Source organism: Miniopterus natalensis, chromosome 9 (assembly GCF_054644295.1).
Source record: "Miniopterus natalensis isolate mMinNat1 chromosome 9, mMinNat1.hap1, whole genome shotgun sequence".
In the NCBI taxonomy this organism is placed as follows: Eukaryota; Metazoa; Chordata; class Mammalia; order Chiroptera; family Miniopteridae; genus Miniopterus; species Miniopterus natalensis.
This window is the reverse complement of record NC_142089.1, coordinates 69,819,926-69,834,651: the sequence shown is the minus strand read 5'-3', so window position 1 is coordinate 69,834,651 and position 14,726 is coordinate 69,819,926.

Here is a 14,726-nt window from a genome sequence, read left to right as displayed (position 1 = left end):
CTAAATCAGCCTGCTGAAGGCATCACTCAAGGTGAGTTTAAGAACAAGTGCAAGGTCACTCAAGGTGAAACTTAAGAACGAGTGCAAGGTCAGTCAAGGTGAACTTAAGAAGGAGTGCAAGGTCAGTCAAGGTGAGCTTAAGAAGGAGTGCAAGGTCGCTCAAGGTGAGCTTAAGAAGGAGTGCAAGGTCGCTCAAGGTGAGCTTAAGAAGGAGTGCAAGGTCGCTCAAGGTGAGCTTAAGAAGGAGTACAAGGTCGCTCAAGGTGAGCTTAAGAAGGAGTGCAAGGTCGCTCAAGGTGAGCTTAAGAAGGAGTGCAAGGTCGCTCAAGGTGAGCTTAAGAAGGAGTACAAGGTCGCTCAAGGTGAGCTTAAGAAGGAGTGCAAGGTCGCTCAAGGTGAGCTTAAGAAGGAGTGCAAGGTCGCTCAAGGTGAGCTTAAGAAGGAGTGCAAGGTCGCTCAAGGTGAGCTTAAGAAGGAGTACAAGGTCGCTCAAGGTGAGCTTAAGAAGGAGTGCAAGGTCGCTCAAGGTGAGCTTAAGAACGAGTGAGTGCAAGGTTGCTGTGTAAATAAAAAGGAGATGGGTTTCCAGGCTGAGGTATCAGCATGAGTGAGGGCGGCAGGCTGGGAACCTGATGAGGTGACACCCTGGGAACTGCGTTCTCTTTGTCAGGGAAAGTGTAGGTCAGGAGGGCTGAAGCGCAAACATGAGAGAGGTAGGTGGGCTTGGCTCATCAAAGATTTTAGACTTTTCTTCTTAAGGCTGTGGGGAACCAAGGTGGGGTTTTAAGCTGGGGTAAGAAAGAATCTAATTTGCATTTTGAAGGGACCACTTCTGGCAGCCATGGAAGATTAAGGCAGCAGGAAAAAGACAAGAGAGAGGAAGGGCCGTTGAGGGCTTGGGTGGTAATATAAACAGAAGGTGGTGAGGGTCTGAACGAGGCCCTCAAAGAGAAGATGGACTAGAGAGTGATTTAGGAGGTCAAACGGAAAGAACTTGATGAAAATGTGTAGATGGGGGTGAAGAAGGAAGAGAGGTAGAAGGGAACCTGAGTTTCTGGCGTGGGCAAGAAGGATATCACACAGGGGATGCATGAGAAGGGGCGGTTGGGGAATGAAATGGCTCAGTGTTGAGTTTCAAGTGTTGTGAAGCACAGGGTAGGGGAATGTGTATTAGACAGTTGTCCCAAAGGACCTGCAGCTCCAGAAGAGTGGGCTGGGCGAGAGGGGAGGACACAGTGTGTTATCATGGCTGAACCTCGGGTTCTGATGAAGTGACTCAGGGGTGGTGTAGAGCAGAAGACAGAGAATGGAGCAGAGGGAAAGCTTCATGGTTGGTCTCTGCTGTTTTGTCACTATGGAGGCTCTTAAAAGAAATTTTTGTTTGTTTTTTGTTGTTTTTTTAAAGTGCTAAGAGGAAATAGCCAAAGGAGAAAGTTTGAAGATACAAAAGAGAGTGGGTAAGGAATAGAGTAATTTTTTCTGAGAGGGCAGAAGGCTTTTATCCATTTCAAGATATTTACTAAGGGCCTCTAAGAATCTGGGAATAGAAGATCCCTGCCCCCACACAGCTTATATTCTAGTGGTAACAAGGGAGAGCCAGCAAGAAGTGAGTATGTTAGAAATGACAAGTGCTACAGGAGGTCAGGGCACAGTAGTGGAGAGTTTACGTGTGTGATTTAAATAGTGATTAAGGAGGAATACTAAGGAGGTGACAAAAACTTGAAGGAGATGAAGGAGAGAGTCATGCAGACATCTGGAGAAAAGTATTCTAGACAGGGGAACAGTAAGTGCAAATAGCCTGAGCCCCAGGGAACAGTGAGGAGTGTGGCTACAGCGGAATGGCGAGATGGGGTGGCAGATTGCAGCAGAGAGGTGCGGATCATGGAGAGATTTGTAGGCCCTTGTAAAGAGCATGGCTTTTTGTCTGACCCAGATGGGAGCCCACTGGAGGGTGCGAGCCCAGGCGATCAAGGTCTGACAGATTTTAAAGGATCATTTTGATGACTGGGTTGAGGGTAGGCTGTTGGAGGCTACATTAGTCAAGGTTCTCCAGAGAAATAGAACCATTAGGATGTGCGCGTGCTTGCATGCGAGGACGTGTGTGGGGGGGTGTGTGTGTGTGGGGGGGTGAGTGCACGCCCATGCAATTGTGCAATTGTGGAGGCTGGCAAGTCCAAAAAGCTGCAGGGTTAGCCAGCAGGCCACTGAAGAGCCGAAGTCTGAGTGTGAAGGGGGCCTTGGTCTTCAGAGGTCAGTCTGTTTTTACGGCCTCCCACTGATTGGATGAAGCAGACTCATGTTATGGTAACTTGAAGGAACTTAGCTTGTGGAGGTAAAAATCAACTCTTATGTATAGCCAATAAGAGAAGTATTTTTTAAAGAAGTTTTTCCTAATTGCTCCTTTAAAGATGGTTTTGGTAAACTTTTCATAGGTTGGTTTCATGGCTATGTACGGGGCTCTCATGAGAATGATACTAACATAAGCTCCTGCTGATGTGGGTGATAAAAGGAAAGGGGAAGAGATCCAAATGTGTTCTACCAGAAATGGCTCCCTTTACACTTAATTATTTTTCTAGAATTCACACAGCTTTAAATACTACAAGGGACCATTTTTATTTTCTACTTTCTATCATAGAATCATTTTTATTACTTTGAAAGATTTATTCTATTTCATAATTTATTTTCATGCTCTTTTTTTATTTTCATGCCCTGTTTCCAGTAATACAAAATATTGACTTTTTTAGGTATTAATTATCGCCCATAATATAATTAGGACATTTCTGGATCACTCTTCCTTCCTACATCTTCTCTTGTTCCTTCAAACCTTCCATGTCTGCTGAGTGTGTTGCAGATAAATGTTAGCTGAATAAAGAAAAGAGTTGGTGGGCATCTAGGATATGCAAATTCATTGTAATGTTAAATTTAAAAATATACTCCAAGAAAGGTAAATGCATTCAACTCTACAACCTGCGTCTAATGCAATGGATGCCAAATTGCTCTGTCCTTTCTTGTTCCATCCTCTCCAAGGTGAACCTTGAGCTAAATGTCCAAAAAAGTTATTTACTAGAAAATTACCTGGAAATCAGAACTCTCTCCTCTTTCCATTTTCTGAAAATGAAGCCATCATGGGGTACCCTTTCAAATCTATACGGTGAATGGAAGTGCAGAATGCACATCTGTGAACTGTGACCCCAAAGAGTTCTCTTTCTAGATTCCAAAAATGGGCATAGATTTTCGAATGTCGAGTGCACGCTGATGTCAGACATCATTACTGGCAGCACATTTCTGCATTTTGTGGTCACACATCCAAACGATCTCATCCAAGAGGTCTCTCCCTCTTGCCCGATTTGGGGGGGAGGATGGTCTGACACACGAGGTTTTTTCCCTGAAAGCGCCGCTCTGGCAGCTGGAAATAACCTTATATAGTAGTGTCGCTTCACACCCTGTCTGCTAGAAAGATCGGTATGGAATGTGGCGGCTATTAAGGCCGATAAGGACATTCCACTGCAGAATGCAGGGTCAGGTTGAGGAAGGATCTCTTAGCACGTCACCCATGAAACACTGGCTCTTGTTTCCGACCAGTGAAGAGTGGCAGCTGGTAGAGTTTTCATTAGTCATAGACGCCATGACCTGGCCTAGATCTATTTTTCTTTTTAACATTTGGAATTGCAAACCAAAGTGCACTTCCCATGCAGTGAGTTTGCCTCTGCTAGCCTTTCCGTGTGGCAGTTTATTATCATAGGAGTGACACAGGCACACAGAGTCACTAGCAAGCTATTGTTTCTTTTGCTGAGAACCATGGGAGACAGAAAAGCCCTTCAGAAAATAATTTATCTAGAATTTTGCAAACCAGTAAGAAAATGCGTTGACATGAAGCTGAGCTAGTTGCCCTGTCACTGAGGACAGAAATGCCCCTGGAGGTGACTGCACATCTAAGAAGTTTCACTGCTCATCTTGGCACGCATGTGACTTAGAGAAGTGGTGTCCAGGGATCCCAAGAAAATCCTTTCTTCTCATAAAAGAGAAACAAAGAACCGAGGACAGACACCTCTTCCCTGCAGACAGCTAGGCCAACAAAAGGAGAGTGACTCTGCCGTGCTGTACCATCTACTGGGGGACACTGCTCGCGGGGCCGCCCTGGCCTTTCATCTGGCATCAGCACCTCTGCCCCATCTTTCTGTCCTTCCCCTCCCTCCCTCTGTGCTCTGTTCCTTCCTTTCTCTTTTCTTCCCCTCTTCTCCTTCTTCCCCAGCCCTCAGGGGCTGAGTGCTCCTACCTCCCAGGCATGGTGCCCAAGTAGAGCGTGGAAAGCCCGGTGCATGGCGAATTTCAGCAGCATGCATCCTCCTAAATATTAAAAAAAAAAATCCCCCGACCAAAAGCATTGGACTCTCAACCCAGTTCTCTACCACTTGCAAAAGATCTTTGTTTCTACATTAAAAATGTGCAATTATTATTTATTAAACATGACCGAGCTTTGTAGCGCCATCTAATTTATGGATTCACTTTTCCATTCACAAGTACTTATTGAGCATCTGTCTTCCACAAAGCACTGGAAAAGCATTACAGTCAGAGGGAAGGGGAAGACAAAGGCCCTGAGTGAGAATGGCCGAGCGCTCGGGAACTGCGGTTTAGCTGGAGAGGAAGGAATGACGGGGTAACGGGAGATGAGGTCACAGTGGCTGGGCTGAGATCTCCGACGGCCTTGTCAGCCATCGTAAGGACCGTGGCTCTCCTCCTGAGTCAGATGGGAAGCCAGTAAAACATTTCCATCAAAGCCAGTGGGATCTGTTGCACAGAATGCGACGGCCTAGTGGGCTATTTTTGGTGAGCAGAACTGGTGCTGCTGGTGGAGTCTTAAGGGCTTGGGCCAGGCTGCTAGTTAATAACGTGGCCCTGCTTCTTGTTAGTCGTACGACTGAGGGTAAGTTGCTTAACTTTTGCCTGCCTTCTATGTGACCGCTGTATCTACCTTCTAGGTTGTTGTAAGAATTATATAAATTAGCCCGGCCGGGCGTGGCTCAGCGGTTGAGTGTCGACCTAGGATCCAGGCGATCAGGGTTTGATTCCTGGTCAGGGCACATGCCCAGGTTGCGGGCTGCAGCTGATCAATGACTCTCTCATCATTGATGTTTCTATCTCTCTCTCTCCCTCTCCTTTCCTCTCTCTGAAATCAATAAAGATATATTTTAAAAAAAAAAGAAGTTTAAAAAAAAAAAGAATTATATAAATGAATATTTGTAAATTATACATTTGTTAAATATACAAAATAAATATATTTTTAAAGGATCACTTTAAAAAAAATAATTGCAAAAATATTACCTACCTTTCAGCAATTAGTACAAGTAACTTCTCTAAGACTACAGCTCGTAGATGACCAGGTCAGGATTTCTATCCAGGTCTGCATGGCCCTGAAGCCCACCTTTTCCCATACAACATGGTACCCACCCCTTTCCCTTGGCAACTTCAGCTGCTAGAGAAATCATTAATGGGGTAGTAACACTGTTATGGGTTGACTCCCCCATCCCAATTCTTGTGTTGAAATCCTAATCCCCAGCACCTCAGAATGTATCTGTATTTGGAGATGTGCTCTTTACAAATGTAATCAAGTTAAGATACTGTCATTAAGGTGTCCTTTGAACCAGGGAAATTTGGACACAGGGACACACAGAAAGGGAGAGCCCCAAGTAGAGGTCGGAGTTTCATGCCCCAAGCCAAGGAATTACCAGAGCTGGGAGACAGGCCTGGACCAGATCCTGCCCTCGCGGCTTTAGAGGGAGAAAGGCCCTGGCGACACCTTAATCTGGGACTTGGAGCCTCCAGAACTGTGAGACAATACATTTCTGTGGTTTAAAGCACTCAGCTTGTGGTACTTGGTTATGGCAGCCCTAGGAAACTAACATGCCGTGTGTAGGTTATCTTTAATGTTTTATACACTCAAATGGGACCTTGCCAAGGTTCCAGCTAAGGCACAGTCCTAGGTAAGAATTCGAGTTCCACACAACTTCCCTGTGTTCCAAACACTGCCAGAGGGGTGAATGGAAAGCTGAGGCAAATCAGCTACAATGCAAGGTGACTGCAAGTAGGAGCGATCACCTAGGTCTCTGATGTGCGTTAATTTCCTCCTGTAATTAACCTGTCAGCACCTCCTGTTAATAAACCTAGCGGGTTGCCAACACTGATCAACTGAAAGTTAGGAAGTTGGATCCCATGGAAAAATGTCACATCAAAGTATCAGAAGCATTAAAAAAAATCTGTTCTGATTGTGCTGACTTTTTAAGTAAGACAAATCATCCCTGATGAGCTGAGATTGCTGGCAACTGGATAGTCTGGAGGCACCACGTTTTAATCACCCGTTGTGTGGTTTCCTTTCAGCCTGAGAGTTTAACTCCCACAAATGATTTCTGCAGCACTCACAGTGACAGGTAATGAGCCTGCTGAGGATGGATTTTACCACTAGGCTCTCTGTTAAAAAGACCTTGCAGGGACCGTGTCTTTATTTTCTCAACATTTGTGCAGAGGAGTATAAGTTTTATTATTACACTTAATATTTTCCCTGAACCTTGATCTCTTCCCATAGGTTATTTAAAAATGTTATGTTAATAATAAACTAAGGATTTCCATTGAATTCCTATCCTTTGCACACTCTTCTAGAAATAGTTGGAACGTTGCCCTGTAACTATGTGAAACAGCCTCTGAAACCCACTGGGAGTACAAGCTGACGGTCAGAGCCATTGTCCAGCAATTTTGTTATTTGCAATCAAGAATCTAAGTTTAAGGACCATGGGTGTGGAAGGCTACTGACCTTGATTTGAAATCAGTTCTGCCACCCAGCAGCTATCAGTCAGGTTAGGGGATCTCTCTGGGCTTCTGTTCCTTCAGCTGTAAAATGAGGATGACAATGCCTCTGTTGGGATGTTCCTGAAAACTTGAGGAGATGGCATGTGCAGAGTGCCTGACTCCCAGCAAGCGCCCTTCAGATGGTGCCGAGTGCAGTTATTATTCCCTGGACGCTGTCCTTAACTGAGTAGCACTTTCAGAAATACCTTCTGAGGCCGTGCTCCCCCAAATAATAGATATACAAATATTTTCCTTTTAAGAAGCAATTGTTGATTACCAAAGAAGGAGAGTCCATAACAATTAATCGTGTAATGCATTTCACTAATTCTTTGATTTATACGTTCCATTAACTTAGATGTGTGCTTTGCAGCACCAAATGTCCCTCTGCCTTTTGAGCAATTTCCCAGAAAATGGTAAGGAGGAAAATGTCACCACCAACATTTCTATAGTACTTTCCAGGGCCACTCACTAATTCAGATGATATATATTTACTCTTTGAATTCTCCTAAGTCACCCTAAGCAGTAGGCACATCTCTCCCCAGTTTTTGGATGGAAAGAGCAGAAGGCACAAAGAGCTCAGGTAACCTGCTCAAGGTCACACGCAGCTGGTGAGTGGCAGAGCACCAGAGCCCAGAAGAGCTTGTGTAGGCCATAAAAATACGTGCACCTTTTATCCATGGTTAGAATATAATACAATTTGGGCAAAAAATTCCAAAGAAAAGGTTTATAAACTTAGCACTTTTTCTTTTGATTTTAGTTTGACTTGCTCTGAGACACTGAATGTGTGGAGTGAAGGTGGGGTGAGGATTTTTCTAATTAAGGAAATAGTATAGAGAGAAAAAAGACAAAAGGACGGAGAGTTTTGTGAACCAGGTGTGGTGGGTCAGAGCAGAACTTTTAGGGAGACTTAAGGTCAGCCTAAAGCATTCAGTTGGCCCAAAGGTCTCCAAAGAGTGGTGTGGTTTAGACCAAGCTTGCTCTGGAGCATGAGCTCTGGGCTCTGTTAGCAGGGTGAGAAACTGTCCTTCAGCTAGAGCTCTTTATTTTTATTTTTTAAGTGAAAGAGTACAAAGGTTTATCATGTAAGGGAAACAAAGCTCTCAGAGTTTGAAAGGGGTCCCGAAAAGGGTTGCCCCAGAGTTCTTGAGCAATGACCTCCCCCCCCACCACCAGCTTGGTAAAGCAAGAGCAAGTGGATGGCATGGAATTGGAGACATGGCTTTTGCCATCCATTCAGAAGAGAAATGCTTAGCAAGCACTTTGCCCATGCGCTGAATGTATGGCTATTAAATTAGAACGTTTTGGGGTTTTTTTAAGTACCAGCCTTAAAAATAGAGAAATTAGGAAACTGTCAAGCAGCTGCTTTCTCTCATGACCATGTCCTTTCCCTCCTCTCAGCAGTTGTCTCTGTGCCCTCCTACCTTCCTATGGAGGTTATAGGCGGCTTCATTTCATAGAGCCAACTCATAATCCCAAACTCTTCCTGCTGTGACCTTTGGGAACATCCCTACACTTGCTGAGAGCGGTCAGAAAATGCACACTAGCTTGCGAGCTATTCCGTAAATGCGAAGGGAAGCAGCGGACCATCTGACACTGGAGTCCCATAGCCAGGCTCGGGAGCAGGAAGGAAGCCTCGTCCGTGTAAGGGTCTCGCCACAGTACGTGTGGCCGCCAAGGAAGTTACTGCGGGTGCTGTGCACTGTTATGTGAATTGTGTCACCTTCCACACTCGTATGTTGAAGCCCAAACCCCCAGCACCTCAGAATGTGATTATATTTGGAGATAGGGCCTTTGAAACGGTGATTGAGGCTCAGTGAGGTCACTGGAGAGGCCCTAATCTGACAGGACTGGTGTCCCTGTAAGAAGAGGCTGGGACACAGGCTCGCAGAGGGGAGACCATGTGAGGACGCAGGGGAACATGGCCATCTGCAAGCCGAGGCGACCCCAAGCGGCTCGGACCTTGGTCTCAGGCCTCCAGCCCCAGGGCCGTGAGGAAGCGCCTTTCTGCTGTGTAAGCCGCCCAGTTCTTTGCTCCCGCAGGCCCTGCAATCTAATCCTCTGGGTGTTGGGTTATTTGACCGTTTCGTTCACAGAATAAAACCCTTCTATTTGCTCCCGTGTTCCTCTGCTTTACCGGCCTTGGCCTGCCCGCTGCTCCTCGCACATGCTCTTCCCACTGCCTGGAACATCCTTTCCAAGACGTCTTTCTTGCCCCGTCTCTGACCTCCTTCAAGTCCTCGTTACAATCTTACCTTCTCAGCAAGGCCTTCCTGGGCCCCTTATTCAAAATTACAGATCCACCACCTCCTACTCTCCCTCAGCAGTCTTCGTTTTCCTCTCTAGTGCTTGTCACCTCCAAACATCCCCTATAATATACTTATTTAATAGGCTGACTTCTCCCTTAGAATGTAAGCTCCACGAAGGAAGGAGTTTTTTCTGTTTTACTCATTGCCGTGTGCCCAGCACTAGAGCAGTGCTCGGCATGTAGTAGGCACTCAAGGAATATTTGTTGAACGAATATATAAATACTATTAATAGTTTACATGTGTTGAGCAATGCGTGCCAAATACTAATTCCTTTACATGTAAGGATACACTAAATATGCATATATATTTAATATATTATATCTGATATAACTGCCTCTTGTATACAATCAAGATATTTCTGTGTTGTTAAAAAAATACCCACATTTCTCTCTTTATGACATATTGTGGGACTGTGAGACTGAGAGAGGCTAAGGAATTCATTTGAAGTCATTGAGTTGGTGACAAGGGAAAGCCTTATAAGGGGAAACCTTGATTCAAGGCAAAGAAAGATTTGTCTTCTCAAAAGGAGATTGTGATAAACGAGACATGGTGTTTGCCAGACACCAAAACTGAGCTCTCACCCTGTGAAGCGGAGCCGCACTCAGGGGACCCGGCAGAGAAGGGATGACATAGTCTGCAAAGAACAAAATGCAGAGACCAATACGAAGACTGAATTAAAAAGTATAAAATTATGCCAGAGTCCAAACAATCCTTACCTTTCTTACCAGAGCTATCAAAATAGGAAATGTCCTTTGATTAGCTGGAGTAATTTTAAAGTAAATATATTTGAAACACTACATTTTAATCTGTTACTTTTTTGCTTTGTGATTCTTGTTTTTTACCTATTTCGGCTGAGTTAAAGTAGTTTACAGTTGCTAAGGTCAGTTATAATGTAGAAAACATCAAGACCACTGTTAGATTTAAAAACAGAAAACAAATATAATTTGAAAGCCTGACAGGTATAAAAAGTGTTCTCTGCTCTTTATGAGTGTCATCACCCCTGGCGACAGTATGTTGGTCACGACCCCGGGAGACAGACCTGAATAATTTGAAAGGGGAAATAATATGACTTTGTAAGTTAAACACAATCATCAGAAAGATTAACCAAATTCAATTTAATTAAAACCTCATTATATATTCAGACTAAATTCCTTGTCAACCTTTCTTGAGGGAAAAAAAGAAAGAAATATCTCCCCAATTTAAATATGGTTTCCTCTGGAAATGACATTTTTTAAAAAAAGTTTTTCTTCTGTGGTATTAAAAATATAATTTTTCTGCCACTATTTAGAAACCCTGAAGAGTCTTAATGCCTGATAAATAAATGCTTCATATACAAGTTCCATTTACTTTTATGTACAGGAGAGAGGATTCCCTGGAGGGTCTGAAGATTATAATAAAAAATCCATCTGCTTCCCTCAGGGGAAGGTACTTAGACTGCCTCCAAGGGTCTGCACTCCACTTTCTTACAAGAACACTTTGCATCTTTTTTCTTCACCACGTTGCAGCATTTATATGCATACAAACATGCAATTATGTATGAATATACGTATATTTATATAAACATATTCATGGCTTTTCAAATATAATGCCTTTTTAAAAAATAAAAGTGATGTATTTTCATCATAAAGAAAAGCCAAACAACGCAGAGAAGTACAAAAAGAGTAATAACTCACATCCAGTCACAGCTCCCGAGGGAAAGCCACACCGGCGCTGGCACTTGGTGGCATCGTTCCGTCTCTCCCGCAGCTGCACCCTGAGCTGCCTTCTGGGGCCAAACGCAACCTCGCGACCGAGATGTGCTGAGTTTAAGAAAACGCACTCAGCCTCTGTCTTCCATGGGGTTTTCCACCGGGGTGTTAAGAACCAGTTCTCTACTTTAAGAAAAGTCAACGTGCAAGTGAAATGCTGGTTGGGAGGCAGAGCCCTCCTGTTGCGGGGCGCGTGGGGCGTGGTGGAAGCTGTGGCCGGCCGGGGGTAATGCCCCGCAGGCCGCACAGGTCCGCCCAGGGTTGCAGGTTGTCCAGTGGCAGTGCGACCCCAGTGGAGTCAGAACTTCCGATTCATTAGGGGATGTGAGATATGTGTGTCTGTGCTAATTTTAAAGTATTTTCTCAAAATTGCATAAAAATACCGTGCAGATGAAATGAAATATGGAATGGAGCCTGCTGACTGATATTTGTTACAGGTCATTGGAGGGGGTGGATCTGTAGAAAAGTAACCAGTATATAAAAAATTGTTTCAAAATAAAATAATCCTATAGATGCTACTTATTTGTTAAAAATCTCAGTTTAATTTAAACTTGGCAGAAGAAAAATAAACTGATATTAAACTGAAAAAATTGCTGACCTTCATTAAGCATTTCTTCATCAACAAAAATGTTTCTAAACTTGAGAAAAATTATGAAAGTCATTAAGAGATTGGATACTCTGTAACTGTATTCTTAACTAGGTGCTTCAGTTTTAGACTATATGGATTGGCTTCCTACTTTTGGAAGATTCAAACTCCTTAGTTTTTTGGCTTTTAAAAATATTTAAAAAAAATATATTTATTGTCTGTCCCGTGTGGCTCAGCAGTTGAGCATCGACCTATGATCCAGGAGATAGTGGTTTGATTCCCAGTCAGGGCACATGCCCGGGTTGAGGGCTCGATCCCAGCAGGGGGCGTGCAGGAGGCAGCCGATCAATGACTCTCTCATCACTGATGTTTCTATCTCTCCCTCTCTCTTCCTCTCTCTTCCTCTCATATAAAAGAAAACACGACAACAGCCAACGCAATAATAGCTGTCCAGTGTGAGTGAATCAAAATTATACCTATCTTTTTGTAAGATCAGCAAAAAATTAATATATAATTTTATACTATATGTGTTTATATAGTTTTTGTATTCTGTGTGCCACAGAATTTTAGTAATTAGTTGATGTGTGCCATGAGATGAAAAGGTTGAAAATCGCTGATCTCTGTGTCTGTTTCTGTGCCAGTACCATGCTATTTCGATGATTATAACTTTAAATCTGGTATAAATTTTACCAAAAAAAAAAAAAGTTACATAAACTTGATATTTATTTGAATAGCATGACTCATAAATTCCCAGGTACTTATAGGTATATCAGTAACCTGGCAGTCATGTGCTACCCAATATCACACAGCTATATTTACATGTTTGTGTAGCCACATATACTATGTATTAATCTCTTCCATATTCAATAATGGTGTCTCCAGTTAGGTTTTTGAATTTAATATTTTTTAAAGCTAAAAGAGATCTTAAAGATCAGTTGATTCTTTCATCTTACAGATAATGCCCCTGAAGACTACAGAGATCAATTTGGAAAGCTTTAAAGTTTTTCATGAACTAGAAACCTCTCAGCCTGTTTGCGTATCTGCTCCTCCCCCAGCATTCACCTCTGGTGTTCAGAACAGCAGCGCCTTCTGAGGCCACAGGCAGGCCTAACTCAGTAAGCAGCATGCTGCCCGAAACAACAGTGTCGAGAAGCTGCTGGTGGTAAGCAAAGAAGTTTTTCACATTTTGAAAGCAATTCCTCCCTGAGAGTTCACAAGCACATTGACCTGCACTGACCTGTGTGTTAGGTGCTGGGTTTCATGTTAGGTGAACATGTATGTCTCCAGACTTGGACTAGTGGACTAGAGCTTCAGAAAAGGAATGCTTCTTGGGGCTTAAAACTACCTGATGAATGGAATATTCAGATTTTAAAATTTAATCACAGCCAGGCCGGGTGTGGCTCAGGAGTTGAGCGTAGACCTAGGATCCAGGCGATCGGGGTTCAATTCCCTGTCAGGGCACATGCCCAGGTTGTGGGCTCGATCAATGACTCTCTCATCATTGATGTTTCTCTCTCTCTCTCCCCCTCTCCTTTCCTCTCTCTGAAATCAATAAAGATATATTTAAAAAAATAAAATAAAAAAATAAAATAAAATTTAATCACTACTTCTTGTTCGCCACTTAAAATAAAAATTGTATTTATCTCTCTCTGAGCATTTTCTTTTGCTATAAAGTACCTTTTAAAGTGTAATTTGACAAAAGTTCTCCCCTCCCCCACCCCATGGTGCCTTGTGCCCCCCCCAATGCGCACACCTTTTGTAGTATGGATGCTGTCAGCACAAATGATCCAGCAGAGTCACTTGTCACATTGCTTCTTTCTCTTGGTTCAAGATGCTTTCATTTGACACTTAAAATTGTAGACATGAAAATGCAGGCAACAGTCAGACATAAAATCATGTACATATGTAACTGTTTCCTTTGTGGAAGTAAAATTACTTATGAGTTATTTACTAAGGACACAACGGTCTGTACAAGATAGGGTGTGTGTGTGTGTGTTCAGCAGAACAATGCCCTAAATGTCATTGATACTTTACACTGAAAAGAAAGAATTCTAAGCATGGAATAAAGTGGATTATCAATCACTTATTTATTTAGGGAAGTTCAGTTCATTTTAGTAAACATTCATTGTAAACTTACTGTATTCAAGAAATAGTGCTATACCTCTAGCCTTATTATTCATATCCTTCAACATCCACACCGACTCTCTCTCCATTTTAAAAGTCCTGGCTTCTCAGTTCCTAGGTCCCATCACCTCCAATAGTCAGTTGGTCTACCACACCTTTGCTATCTAGTCTGAATGTCATACCATGAGCCTTTCAGCATCAGTCATTGCACTACCTTGAATATCCCAGTTGCAAATGTGCCCTTCCCTGCTACACCTGCAGACTTCCTAACTTACATTCCCCAGTGTGCTCCCTCCAACAATTATTTGAATCCCTATGGACTGCTAAGCTATTGGTCTTCTGTTATTTTTTATTTTTATTTTAGGTAAAATGATGTATTTCAAAGTGGAAACAGTTGTATACTACTTAAATTTTTGCTCTTATTTCATTATTATTTAAAAATATATCATAATTTTTAATAAAGTATTATAATGGTAAAATCCGGCTGAAGGGTATCCACATGGAGATAATAGTTTCCTGTTTAAATCAGGTAATGCATGTCCAAATCTTTAACACTAAAAAAATAAAAATAAATAAAAATAAAAATAAATAAAAATATATCATAAAACAATTCATACCAAAAAGTATAAAGAATAATACAACACTCATAAAACATCACCAATAACACTGAACCCCACTAAATTGTCTTCCCAAGTGCAGCCTCTAGTTCAACACTACCTGAATTTCGTGCCTGTCATTTCCATGCATGTCTTATTCTTTCATTTGTGTATCTCCCTCTACACAAATGCTCTTAAATTTACAGCTCCTGGCATCATAATGTTCGTTCTGTTTAATGACTCCTGTTTTTCCCTTGACGTTAGTGAGAGTCATCCCCGTTGGCCCAACGCCCTAGTTCATCGTTTCACTGCCTTATGTTATCCTACGGCGTGAATATGCCATGGGTATTTAAAACCTGCTCTTGTTGACAGACACTTAGTTTTCCAGTCTGTTTGTTTTACGATTTCACACGCTGCCACTCTGGGCATTTTGGTACAAGTCTCCTTCGCACAGGCATATGCGTTTCCTCTGGGGAAACAGTCATGCCGTAGGCTCGTCACCTTTCCTGGTGATGTCAAATTCCTC